Consider the following 13697-nt stretch of genomic DNA (forward strand, 5'->3'; position numbering starts at 1 on the left):
AGAGTGGAAAGACAAGGAGGGAGAGTGTGATACGGAAACAATGGATAAGGACGGGATTTTCATGTTTGACCTGCTTGAGGGAATTGAGGGGAATGATATGATTTCCAGTGTAGGGATATGGCTTAAACCCTATGTCAAAATTGATAAGAACCTCAAGGGTGGAAGAAAGAATGATAAAATAGAAGAAGAGGACACTACCTTAGAGGAATCCAAGGGAGTGTTTGAGACTAAACTCCATACTACTACGTACCATATCCTTCTTTTGTTTAGATTCGAATTCAAGGATGTCCTACACTTAGGGACATTTCTTGAAGCAAAAGTACATGGGACACTTGGTAAAGTCCCGAAATTAGTATGCTTAGCTGGATAGACCATCCCAAGTCTAGCCAAAGACTCTAAACAAAGGCGCACTTGGGAGGCATTCCCAACGTTATCCTTAGGATTTAGATTATTCATTATTAATTTTTACTACTTTTCCTCTTATTAGATTTTGTCTTTCGTTTAGTTTTCTTTGACTAACCACGCAGATTCTTTATTTCAAAATGATCCTCCACGAAGATTTATCCGTCAAGGTCGTTGACTAGAGCCGAAAAGGGTAAGGAAAATTGAAGAAGGCAACTGGGCACAATCCACGCCACTCACACGCTTGTGAGCAGGCGTGGAAAATTTCCAGTAAGCTGCCACGCCCACTCACACGCGTGTGAGCAGGCGTGGAAATTTTCCAGAAAGCTGCCACGCCCACTCACAGGCGTGTGAATGGCGTGGACGGGCACCAGAACAGCTGCGTAAATAGGGCGCGAATGTGTTATAATCCTTGCCCCTTTCTCATTTCATCACATCCAAAAGCTAGAGCTTCATCTAAGGTAAGAATAACCCACTCCAAGACACTTCTTTGCACAAATTTCTTGGATTTCCTTCATAAGCTATCTAAGAGGTAACATTGTTTCTCTCTATCTTCCTTTACGTATATTGGAAATTTACTTTCTTTGAAAAGAATATTTCTATGGGTCTTTGAGATTTGATGATTTTCTTGAAATGATTGGATTAGAAATGGATTTTAGGGTTTGATTGAAACTTACATTGCTATTAAATGATGAACATTTCATGATTTTAGAAATATCTTGCTATCTAGATCTCAAACCCTAGGTAATTTGGGTGAATCTTTATGTATGAAATTCAAGATGGAATTGGGAACATAAGTTATGAGATTTGGAAATTTCTTGCTTCTTAAGCTTTAACAACGATATCTCCCACATTTCACTTGGAAAATTTGAGTTTCTTCGATCTTCAATTTTTCAATCTCCACTTAGTTTGAAGGAAGGAGATGAGTTGACCTCTATGTTGACTTTCTCGAATTCTATATAATATTACCCATATATATCTTGTTGGTTCTCTTGGAATGAGTATAATAGATAGGAAATGCATAAAAATGGTGCTATTTCTTAGGATATATATACTTACACATTATTTCCATATGCTCAAGCGTAATTGATTATATCTTTTAGGCAATGTCTTCCAATGATAGAAACTGAACTACCTGAACCTAAAGAAGAGAAGAATGAAGGAAACTCTGAACGAAGGATACTTTTAACCGAGAAGCAGCGGAAACGTTGTGAATATGTGGTCAGTCTACTAGTCACCAGCTGGAATTACATTGACTTGGCTATGCTGAATCCCTTTCAATGTCGACACTTGGTAGCCTGCCTCATCCATCAACCCTACTGGAGTAGAATCTTTGGATGGAATCACCCGACCTACGCACCCACCATCTTCGAATTTGTGGCAACTCTGGAGGTTATAGGGAAAACTGGAGATCTGAAAAGCCCAACAATCAAGTTCACTCTCTTCAATGAGTCTCATCATATCTTGGTTAACACTTTGGGAGTCTTGCTTCGATTTTACGCTAAGGAAGATCAAGAGAGCTTGTGGTACAGAGAACTTCCGTTGGATTTCGGCGACTCTGAGACCCCAAGGAGATATTGGAAACAGATTGCAAAACCGGGAATTGAACGGAGTGGATCGAGAGTGCTGCAATCTCAGCTCAAGAGAGACGATATCCGAGTTATCCGGCGAGTAGTTGCTCATTCATGGGAAGGTCGGACGGGCAATTTTGCAAAAATCTATCTGTAACCCCTCGTATTTTCCGATAAGTTTGAGGTTCGGAAAATAGGTCTTTAAGTTATGACATTTAAGAGAAGACGGTTTGATGCTCGAAATAATTTTTTTTAAGGATTAGTTATCGATAGGCTGCGAACTACGCACCGGTCACGAACCGAGAAAATTTTAAGGATATAGATTCAGTTCGAATTTTCTAGAATTGGGATTATTAAATATCATGCGATTAAGCCTGAATTTCTAGTTAGTTCAAGAAAAATTTCAAATGGACTGTAAGGGATAAATTGTTACGGACTCTGTACCCAAATTTAGCGGGATACCGAAAAATTCCCAAAATTGGTGATTTGCGACGGGAATATTTTTACGATAATTTTGGTATTAGAATTTTCCCGAATTAAGTTATAATCCTCCGAACATTCATCTGGATTAAGCATAAACTGACCAATTAGATTTGATATCTTCATAAGGGATCCATGGGGTGATGACATGTGGCAAATCCAATCCTAGACTAAGATTTGGCCATTTAATGTAACATTAATGAGGTATGGAGGCTTTGTACTTGATTGCTTGGTCTTCAAGAACAATATCAAACAAGATCATCTCATCTCTCTCCTACTCTCCATTTCATTTTCGTGTAACACACTAGGAAGAAGAAGAAAATTATTTTAGCTTAGTCTTCCATTGTGATCCAAGAACACTTAGGCATTTCTTCAACTCCAAGAGCTCTACTATAGGTAAGAACTTCGGTTTTGTTCGGTTCGATTCCTTCTAAGACTTAAGCTTTAACTTAAGTGTTAATATTAGTGCATGAAAAATATTGTTATTATGGTGATGTTTTAGGGACTTTGGATTCAAGGAAAGATCTAACGCTTCTACGGTTTTAGAAATCTTCTATTGAGGTAAGGAATTCCCTTAAGTTGGAATTACTCACTTGAATTTGGATAATTGATTTTGGTTGAAATATGGTGTTTTTGGAGCTTTGGGGATATTTTTGTATACATGTTCATAGCTTGGATATGCTTGTATATGTTGTATTTATGTCCATATAGGCTTATACTTGTGAAAATAGTGAAAGGAAATCAGGGTAGATTCTGGCAGCAACTTCCATGATTTATTGGGAAAAATTGGTAAGGTATTTTGACTCCATTTTTTGTAGATATGTAGTTCAACAAGTGTAGAACCTATATATAAAATTTCATAATGATCGGAGTAGTATAAGTATAGTTTTCGGAATTTTTCCCAAAACTGGACGGAGAGAAAAATATTTCGGACCAAGGGCAAAAAGGGAATTTTCTGTGTTTATTCGTGGATCAAAGTGACCAAAACTTTTTATGGACATCAATTACTATAAGTTGGGTTCTACCATAAAAATTTCAAGTGAAAAAGAGTTCGGGAACTATTTTTACCGACTCAATCTTTCGGACTGCGCCAAGCTGAAATTTTCTGAATTATGCTTAGTATGATTATGGATGTGTTAGTGATAATTGTGAGGTAGTTAGTGAGTTAATGGTGATCAGGTGATGCTAAGGACATGGATTAATGATAGAGATTAAATGATAATCTCATGATTTTTGGGTTATGGTTAGGCAATGACCTTACCTATTAGAATTTATATATATTTGGATGTACGATATCCTCAAGTTATGATCTAATGGTGTTGATCATAGTGGAAGTTGTTGAGGACGATAGTTAAGGATGTTGGTTGATTTTAAGTGTGAGATGGACATATGAAGTGTATCCAAAAATGTTTATGAAAACTTACGTTGAAAAACGTATGCTATTTTGATATAAAGGTTGTCAAAACCTTATTGTTTGAGAAAATGATGTTTGAAAATCCTTCAAGGGCTAAAGAGGTAGCCGATATCAAATATTGGACTCATTTGTGAAATATGTCCAAAGAAATGATTTAAGAAAGAAAAACTGAAGGAAGGAAAATGTTTTCAAACCCTTAGTTTCTGGAATAAGGTGGGGACCTACGGGAAGGCTGGAAATGCCATGGCCCGAGGTTTGTATGATCAATTCATACTACAGAGCGAAGTCTATTCGCTGAGAAGAGATGGAGTTATGAAAAAAAGAAAGCCTCGTGCTTACTCAGGGGAAAATAAGTGAATTTTTGACTATGAAAATTATTGTTACTCTGGGCTGCGGTTCAGATTATTATGAGCATTAGAGCTACGGTTCTATTTGCAACTGATGAAAATCTTGGAAATGAAAGTTTTGCAAACTTGTCTGAAAGGACATGAAAATGATTTTTTTTAAACTTCTAAACTAAAAATGTTTTCAAACCTTTGTCTACTTTTAAGTGACAAATGGATTTTCTTACTTAGCCGTCGTGCTAACTACACTTCATTGTGTCCTTTATTAGATGCAGATTAGTGTGGACTCTAGTAGCCCGATGAGCTCTAAACAAGATGGGAGTGGATGTCGATGTTGTAAGTTTAGCCTTAACGTTTGGGTATAGGAGAGATACCTGAGCGTGGCGGTAACACCGAGTTTTCTGCTGGTTAGACGCTTCCGCAATGTATTGTAATATTAGGATTTTGTAATAAATCCCAGATGTGAAAATTGGGGTGTTACACTATCGGACTGACTTATTTGCACTCTGGAGTATGGACACAAACACACCCGTGAACATGGGAGTTGTGTGCAAAAGATGGTTAAAGGCACAACAACATGCGAAAGTTACTTCTTTGTTTGTAGGGCCATTGGTTACTCAGTTGTGCATTGCTTTAGGGTATCAGGCGAAATTGGAATGGACTGAGGAAATCATAAAAAGTGCTGTGATGACTCCATTGTCGATTACGGACTTATCCAAGCTGAACATTGGTCGAACTCGACGAATGAGGAAAAGGACAAGAGTGACTAAGAAGAAATTACATAAGATACCAAAGGTGGAAGTAGAGCCGCCTCCTCCTCTTTTGTCTTCGACATCTCCTCAACCCTATACGCATAGGAACCGAATCCACAAGTCATCGGATAATCAACCTAACTTTTCTCCAGTCCTATCTCCTAGTAATTCAATCTTCAGTGATTCAGTGGCACGGTCCCCAAAGAGCCCAACTCCTACTCCGTCATCCTCGCCACCAGTAGCTCCTGCACGATTCACAAAAGTCACCAATTGGGAAACGATGCAGAGGTTCCAATATGAATTGCATATGGAACAGGAAGCACTCTTGGAGCAGAGGGACGCGAGACACTACGAACTTATCGAGTGTTTGAGCATGCAGGTTGCATTCCTACGAGAAGAGCTTGCGAGGAGAGGGCCTAGTGCAGAGCTATGAATGACAATAGATGGAATCTTGCCTTTACAAAATTTGGATGTTTGAGTAATTTTTGATTGAACTCTGAGAATCTGCCTGGGAACACTATTTTTTTTTTTTTACTTTATTATATGTTTTTGTTATGTGTGTGCTTTTGTTACCACGTTTCGTCCAGCCAAGGACGTTAAACGTGGCGCTCTTGGGAGGCACCCTAAGCTCAATAAGGAAGAGATTTGAACCAAGGAACTAAGTGGTCAAAATGAGGTACGTTTCTTACTATCCATCTTTGTTGACAAATTCTATTGTGAGATATTTTGATTAGGAAAAGGGACGATCAATGCTTAAATGAAGAATTGCTACGCAAGGTATATCTTTCCGTCCCTTTTTGAAAAAAGAATAGTTTGTTCAATGATTGGTATGATATTCTTGTTCTTTGAGAGATGATTTTTTATTAATGAAAGATCTTTTTGGGTGATAACATTGAGTATAATTGTCCAAGCCCAGGAAACACTTTTAAAAGTGTGGAAAGGTGCTTCTAACTAATTAATCCTTTGACCCAGCTCCTTTTCCACCGCTCCTCATGGTAACATCGAGGACGATGTTATCTTTTAAAGTAAGGAAAGGATGCTTTGCATAGGACGGGTAATCAGTTGAGTTGTTAAGGTATTAGGTTAGAGAGTGTGTTGTTGTCAGCACTATATAGGAAGACTCTTAATCTTATGCCAAACAAATTTTTGAAATATACTCTAGAAGTCACCTGTGACACATGTTTTTTCTGTATGACTGCATGCTTTTTCGTCTTCTATTTTAGTGGGACCTTAGTCAAGGATCTTTCGAAGTGGAAGTGTGTACCATCTAAGCTTTAGAAAGATAAAACTAGCGGAGCCCAGGAAATGAACTAAATCTGGCAGGACATGGGGCAAAAGGAGAGCCTTCAGTGAGCTTAAGAGTGAAAAACTCCCTAACCCCAAGTAAAAGGCATGAGGGGAAGATATGGTGAAAGTTTGATTTAAGGCTTCGATATGGCCACTCCCTGAGATAAGATAAGAGGTGAGCCGTCTTGCTAGGATATGGGGCAACCATTGCACCGTCTTCGAAAAAGCGTGGAGATTCACGTGAAGTCGGTTGTCCCAAAGAGATTCTAGAAGATGAGAAAAACGAGAGGAGGTGAGCCACCCCGCTTGGATTTGGGCACCCATTGCACTGACCTTCAAAAAAGCATGGAGATCCATGTGAAGTCGGGTCGCCCAAAAATGAGATTTGAGGGGGTCGAGAAGAAAAGAGTGATCGCCCAAAGCCACGGCGATGAGCGGTCCATGTCCTCGCCCTCACCTAATTTTCAGTATAGGGGCTTTGGCGTAAGGGTAGAAAGTTGGCTAGGGTGTGCACATCGTTCCCACTAGTGGGATCGGCTTTTAGGCCCCAATAAAATGAAAGACGAATTTCCAATGATTGCATGATTGAAAAAAGTGTGATTGTCATTCTTTGAAACCTACCCTTGAAGACATTTGCTTCCTCAGTATATTTCTTACATTTTGTTGACCTAAGCTTAATAGTCTTGGTAAATAGTGAAGGGAATTTCACTCGCTCTGTTCCAACACACCTGAACACAAAGCTTCTGATTAACCCACTTTCACTTAACTGTTCTTGGCACTTAGATGATTAGGATTTGATAGTATACTTGCTTGAGGACAAGGAAGGTTTAAGTGTGGAAACTTTGATAAGCGCCAAAAACAGTCAAGTTTCGGGTCATATTTAGATAACATTTTACAGTTTCAACACCCAATAGTGATCATCTTTAATAGATAAAACCTCTAATTAACACATAATTGGCAAATCCAACTCAAAGAATGTGTTTTGAGTCATTTCCGCGGGAAATAGCAAAATCTTAGACCAAAAAGAAGCAACAAACAAAGAATCGGCCAGTAGAAGGCCGCCACGCACGACCACACGCGTGGTGGCGACCGTGGAATAATTCCAGAATGCAACCACACAAGGCCACACGCGTGGTGATGGGCGTGGACGCGTCCAGTAGGGCAACAACGGAATTTTGACTCTTTGGATAGCTATTTAAACCCTTCTTTCTTATTTTTGGACAACACCTTTTTTTTTAATTTGAGATCTGATCTCTCTTTCTATTCCTTCCCCTTTGGGGAGGAAAAACACACTATTTTTCCATTAGACTAGATCTCTTAGATTAATGAAGATGGATTAAAGATGCCAAACTCACCTTTCCTTTGGTAAAATAGTCTTTTCATTTAAATTGTTTCCTTAGATTTATTGTATTGTGTATTTTGTTTTGCTTTGTTTGAATGTTCAACATGATTGAGTAGAGTAGTTTGGGTGTGTGTGCCCTCGTTAAGCAATTGATTGATGATCAAATCTTGCTTTATGATTGAGAGAATTGTGGGAGTAGGATTGAAATTTGTGTGGATGATGTTGTTTAAACTTTGCTTCTATTTCGGCCGGAATAGTTAGTGAACCGAGTGGAAGTCGGAGTGTGCGCGATAGCGGCCTCCCACGAGCCCAACTCATCGACATCCCTGCCCTTAGTTTGAAAGGACGAGGTCCGGGAGGAGTGGTAGACTAGGTGTTCGATAAAATGCCTCAACCGAATGAGGATTGAGAGTCTGAGTGTGACGCCACTCGGTACCAATACCGTGACTCCCTTGTTCAATCGCGAAACTCGTTTTCAAAATCTCTTTCGGACGATCAATCAATCTGTCTAACTTTGGTGCACACCCCCTTCATTCCCTTTCATTATTTAGTTTCCATTTGTGCCTACAACCTCAACTTACTCATGAAAATAATCCTTTGCAATACTTGCAACTCTTATCTTTTAACACCTTAAATGTCAGCAACGATTTGCTTCGATTTGTCATCCTTGAGAGACACGACACTCGGGGATTCTTGACTCTTTGTGTAACACCCCGATACTTTAAATAATTATTATTTCAATAAAATATTCTTGCGAATAAAATTTATCTATTTATTTATTTTCTTTCAATGCTAAATATTTTAACCCGAATGCTTTTAAAATCAAATTATTCTTGTTTCAAAGTTCAAATAAATTATTTTATACCTCATAGTATTATTACCCGAAATCATTATTCTAAACTCCTATTTTATTAAGTTTTAATAATAAAACTATATATGTAATTTAACTTCCTACAATAAATTTTCGTCAAGAGTATAATTAAATATTTTATACTCCTTATTTTAAATGATTTGATATGAAATATTTATATATTTATTTATCATTTTAAAAGCCCTATTTAGTGGATAAATTTATTTATCAAAATTTTGAGTCAAAAGTCTATCACTCTTAGTCCAAATGACTAAACCTTAGTCCAAATGACTTAATTTTCTTTGTCTAATTTGTTCTCCTGAAGCCCAATTTACTCAAGCCCAATTATTTAAGCCCAAAACAAATCTTAACTCTTAAGTATGTATACATAGATATATATGTACATTGGCTACCATATAATTGTTCATTGCCCAAAAGATCCCAAAATCAAAAGCCCTATTCTCTCACTATCGACTCTCTCTCTCGCTATTGGACCGAAGAACACAGCAAACCGGCAACCCTTCCCTCCCCTTCTCCTCGTCGGCGATGCAGTCCGATGGCGGAGGCATCAGAACCGACGGCAGAGCTCCGGCGGCGATGGACGGCCTTCAGCGACGAACGGCGGCTCGGAGCAACTTGGACCTCCCTTGGTCGACGACGAGGCAGTCTGGCGGTGGAGGCGAGCCCAGGTGGCGATGACGGCGGCTCCCTTCTATTCCCTCTCCGGCTGGACAGTGGCACATCCTCTTCCCTCCTCCCTCTCTTGGCGGCGGTGATGGTGGTGGGTCAGAGAAGTTTGAGCAGAAGTAGAGGGAGGTGGCAGTGTTGATGAATTAAGGTGGGTTATTAGTAGCTTATGGTTTAATTAATTGCTTATGGTAATGACTTGGATTAGGCTTTAATTAATTGCTTATGGTTTAATGTAGTAATTAGGATTTAATGATGATGATATGTAGGATAATGATGTGATTACTAGATTAATTATGGAATTATAATTTAATGGAGATTAGGTTTGATGATTATGAGTTAATTGGATGATAATGATACTTAGGTGATGAGATGAGATTATGATGATGGTTAGTATATAATGAGCTTGTTTATGGTTTAATGATGGTAATTAAGTTGTTAAATATGGGTTAATTATGGATGGCTTGATAGTGACGATGAAATTGCATGATGATGATACCATAGTTATGGACTCATGATGATTAAAGAATAATTACTGAATAATGATGACGTTATGATACTATAATTAATGATAATGTCTGTTCATAATTACGAGGAGGATTAATGCTTAATGGTAATTAGTAATTGATGAGTAATTTAGATTAATGGTGATTATGAACTAATGATGGTGGTTAGTTGTTAATGAAGTAATTATGAGCATTAAAGTGGTAATTATGGTTTTAAGGATAATAAGTGATAATTAGGGACGTGGGTTAAATTATGAGTGTGGTTTAAACGATGATCTTAGATAATTATGAATAGAGTTAATACCACAAATGGTCCTCTGACTATTGGGGTAGTACTTCTTTTAGTCCTCGACTTTCAATTCGATCACAAATAGTCCTTTGACTTTCATTTTTGACCACAAATAGTCCTCCATTAAAATTTCTGTTAAATAGGTGTTAAATCTAGGGGTATTATTGTCAAATTGATATATATAATGGTCTTAAAACAAAAATGTTTAGAATTTTTCACCAACAAGCATAATTGAAACAATTAACAAATATAAATACTACTAAATAAAAAGAACAATACACCTTATTCTCGTAATTATGCGTACAAAATGTAGATATAATATTAGAGCTATCTTTTTTAATTTAACCAACAGATTAAAATGGAAGAATTTTTTTTTTTTAAACCTTGCTTCCATCATTTTCATGGTTGTTCATGCAGGGCCGATTAATAGTTTTCACTTTTCATTAATCAATCAGACATTTTGTTTGGGACATAACTGAAGGCTGCCACCGTTAAATTAATATAATTACTCAAGTACAAATAGCGAACATTAATCATGAATTTTTATTTAATTTGTTCATTTATATAATTTGTCACGTCCATTTTGTTTTTATATTTATTAACTTGATGTTTATTAATATTTGAAATTAATTATGTTGTCATATAATTCTAAAAAGAAGCAATCATAATAATATTAATCAATCTGACGATATTACCCATAGATTTAACACCTATTTAACATAAATTTTAACAGAGGACTATTTGTAGTCAAAAATAAAAGTCAGAGGACCATTTGTGGTCAAATTGAAAGTCGAGGACTAAAAGGAGTACTAGCCCAATAGTCAGAGGACCATTTGTGGTATTAACCCTTATGAATATGGGTGTTGACTTTATGATTTGGGAACTATCTAAGCTTAATTGTGATTGTGGATGTATTGAAGCTATGATTTAACGATGATGACTTAGTGATGGTTAGCTAATAATGGGGAAATAATGATATAATTATTATATGGTGGTTAATGGTGATGGCTAGAACTCATGTTATTGAATTATCGGAGATTAGTTAGTAATAATGATTACTAAGAAAGATTATGAATTACTTGAGATAATGATGGACTAGTGATAAATTAATATTGGTTTAAGGGTGTCTAATGCTAAGACTATGGTTGGTGATGCATTATGGTTGAGGATTAAGATTGATGATGATTAATGGGTTGATGATGGTATTAGGGACTAATTATGAATTATGGATCGTAAGTGATAATTATGGATATGGATTAAATTATGGTGTTCAGTATGATAGTGACGGCATAATGATGATATAGAAATAAATAATTACGACGGTGGTGATTTAATGAAAAGGGATAATAATGCCATTAGGGAATTTAATAAAACATTTGATTGATTCACAGGTTCCCCGTTGAATTGAAGTGGCTAGTCTGAGATTTGAGTTTTAGATTGGATGTTTGTTTTTGGAGCTTAGCTTTGAGGTAAGTTTCTATGTCCTTCAAAACTACTTTGCCCTATTAAATAAGCTATTTATTTGATTTGCGTACTTAAAGTATTTTGAAAATGTGATTTACTAATTTATGAGTATGGATGTATCTATATATTGAGAATTCTATGAGATATTATACGAGTATGAAACTACATGGCTTTTGAAGGGTATAAACTATGTTTATTGTTGAGCAATATAAATTATATTTTAGTTGGAGGATAAATCGTATGTTTGATATAAATCCTATTTTTTGGAAATGTATATATATTAAATATACTCTACTATTTGAAAGCTATATTTGAATAGCGTGTGGGCAGTGGAAATACCTATGAAATCTTATTTTGAAAGATTATTACCATCTTGGAGGAACTATATATAAATATACTTATTTTTGGAGGTTTATCCCTTTTCGTGTGGATTTTGATGTGAATTGCGATGTGGGCTTAGGCCCTATGGATTAGTATTTGAGGAGTAACCTGGTATAAAACTCCTGGGTTACTAGGACTAGTAACTACCCGTTGGGCTTGGAATCTCAATTAGGGGGTGTGCACACTTAAGGTTCTAGTTCTGTTTCCATTGATATTGAGAGTGATTGATATTGTGAGAAGTGAGGTTCCGCTGGTAGGCGGTGGTGGCGGTTGTGTGGGAAGCACCGTTCACTAGGGCTTCGCTGCGGTGGAGTTCCTGCCTTGCTAGGCCCATTCTTACCTCCACACTTGTGATATGACTTTTCGATTATGATTTGGGATGATTGGGACACCTCCACTTATGTATTGTTTTACTATATTGATATTTGAATATGACTTGAGAAAATCTATATCTCGAAATGATTATATGGTGAACTATGCATATGATTTTATTGGTTCCTCCATATCTATATTTTATTTTATTCTGGAAGTGTTTATGAACAAATATGAATTGTATTCCTCCTTATTCATGATACTTTGAGAGTGAGTAGTGATGGTTTATAAAATTACTATATTGTTTTAAGGATACTTAATATATACTTGAGAAAGCGTATACCTTACTTACCTTTGGTGTTGAGTTGACCATTTTGAAAACTACTATCTTTGATGGAAAATCCTTTCGAAAATACTCTTTAAAGCTTTTGGCTATCTATTTTCTAAATGGTGGATTGTTATGTATCAAAACCTATTTACAAAGCCTACCTATTATCAAAACTATACATGCATTTACTTTACAGGGCGGAGTAGAGCTTACTTAGCATTTTATGCTAATTCTATTTGTTGTGTTTTTCAAACCTTGTTCTTTTCAGGACTTGATAGAAGTGACTCGATTTGAGAGCGCGGCGTAGAGTTCGTATGCCTTGTAATTGAATTTGGTATAGACCTTATGGTTTTAGAAATTGAATTACAGAAGTGTAGTTAACTTGTACATTCGGAATATAGAAGTGGTGTTGTAAAGATTGTGGGAGTAAATTATATGGTTGTTTAATGTTGTGGATTTGTAGTTGAATATAACCCCGTTAGCCTGTGCGTTTGGGCTTGGTTGACAGCCCAAGCGTGGCGTGACACCCCATGGTTTAAGTTTTGATTTCGCTTCCACATTTATTTTTAGAATGGTTAGCAAGAAAGATTGTTTATTTATGGTTTATTCCTGTAGTAGAAATTGGGGGTGTTACACTTTGTTTTACCATCTTCACACTACCTCACACTAAACAACAACATCAATCCTAGGAGATGAGAAGAAAAGAGGGATCGCCCAAGCCATGGCGATGAGCGGTCCATGTCCCTACCCTCACTTATCTTTGCGTAAAGGGGCTTTGGCGTATGGTCGGATATTTGACTAGGGTGTGCACATCGTTCTCACTAGTGGGATCGACTTTAGGCCCCTACAAAATAAAAGGTGAACCCCAATTGAATGCATGCTTGAAAGGTGTGAAATATAATTTTCCTTGTTACAAATTTATGAGACTTTTAACTTTCATTGTATCAAGCTTCAAATCCTAACTCTAATCAAAGACATGAAAGAGTCAAGAGCTCAATCTCTCATTTAGATTGGCCAAATCCAAACAAGATGTCATTAAAACAACAATCAATAGACAAGAACAGATAATCCATCAACACAAACTCATAGATCCAAGATATAGAAATAAGATCATCACACAAGCAATATTCAATCACACAATCCAAATCCCTAGACTAAACTAGCTACTCATAATATGAAATGCAAGCAAAAACTAATTTAATCCAAGAACAAGATAGCTAAAATTATAGAAATGAAATAGAGATCACCTAGAGAGAAGAAGATCTTCAATCCAAGCTTGTTGTCTTAC

General features: G+C 36.7%; 1 long non-coding RNA gene across 1 annotated transcript; it reads left to right on the plus strand.

Annotated features, from left to right (window-relative positions):
* Positions 1-8882: 8882 nt before the first annotated feature.
* Positions 8883-13015, plus strand: LOC116029938. The gene is made up of 3 exons (XR_004100342.1): positions 8883-9280; positions 11316-11393; positions 12678-13015. It is a non-coding gene; the product is annotated as an uncharacterized LOC116029938 (long non-coding RNA).
* Positions 13016-13697: the final 682 nt, after the last annotated feature.

Source organism: Ipomoea triloba, chromosome 9, assembly GCF_003576645.1.
Source record: "Ipomoea triloba cultivar NCNSP0323 chromosome 9, ASM357664v1".
Classification (NCBI taxonomy): Eukaryota; Viridiplantae; Streptophyta; class Magnoliopsida; order Solanales; family Convolvulaceae; genus Ipomoea; species Ipomoea triloba.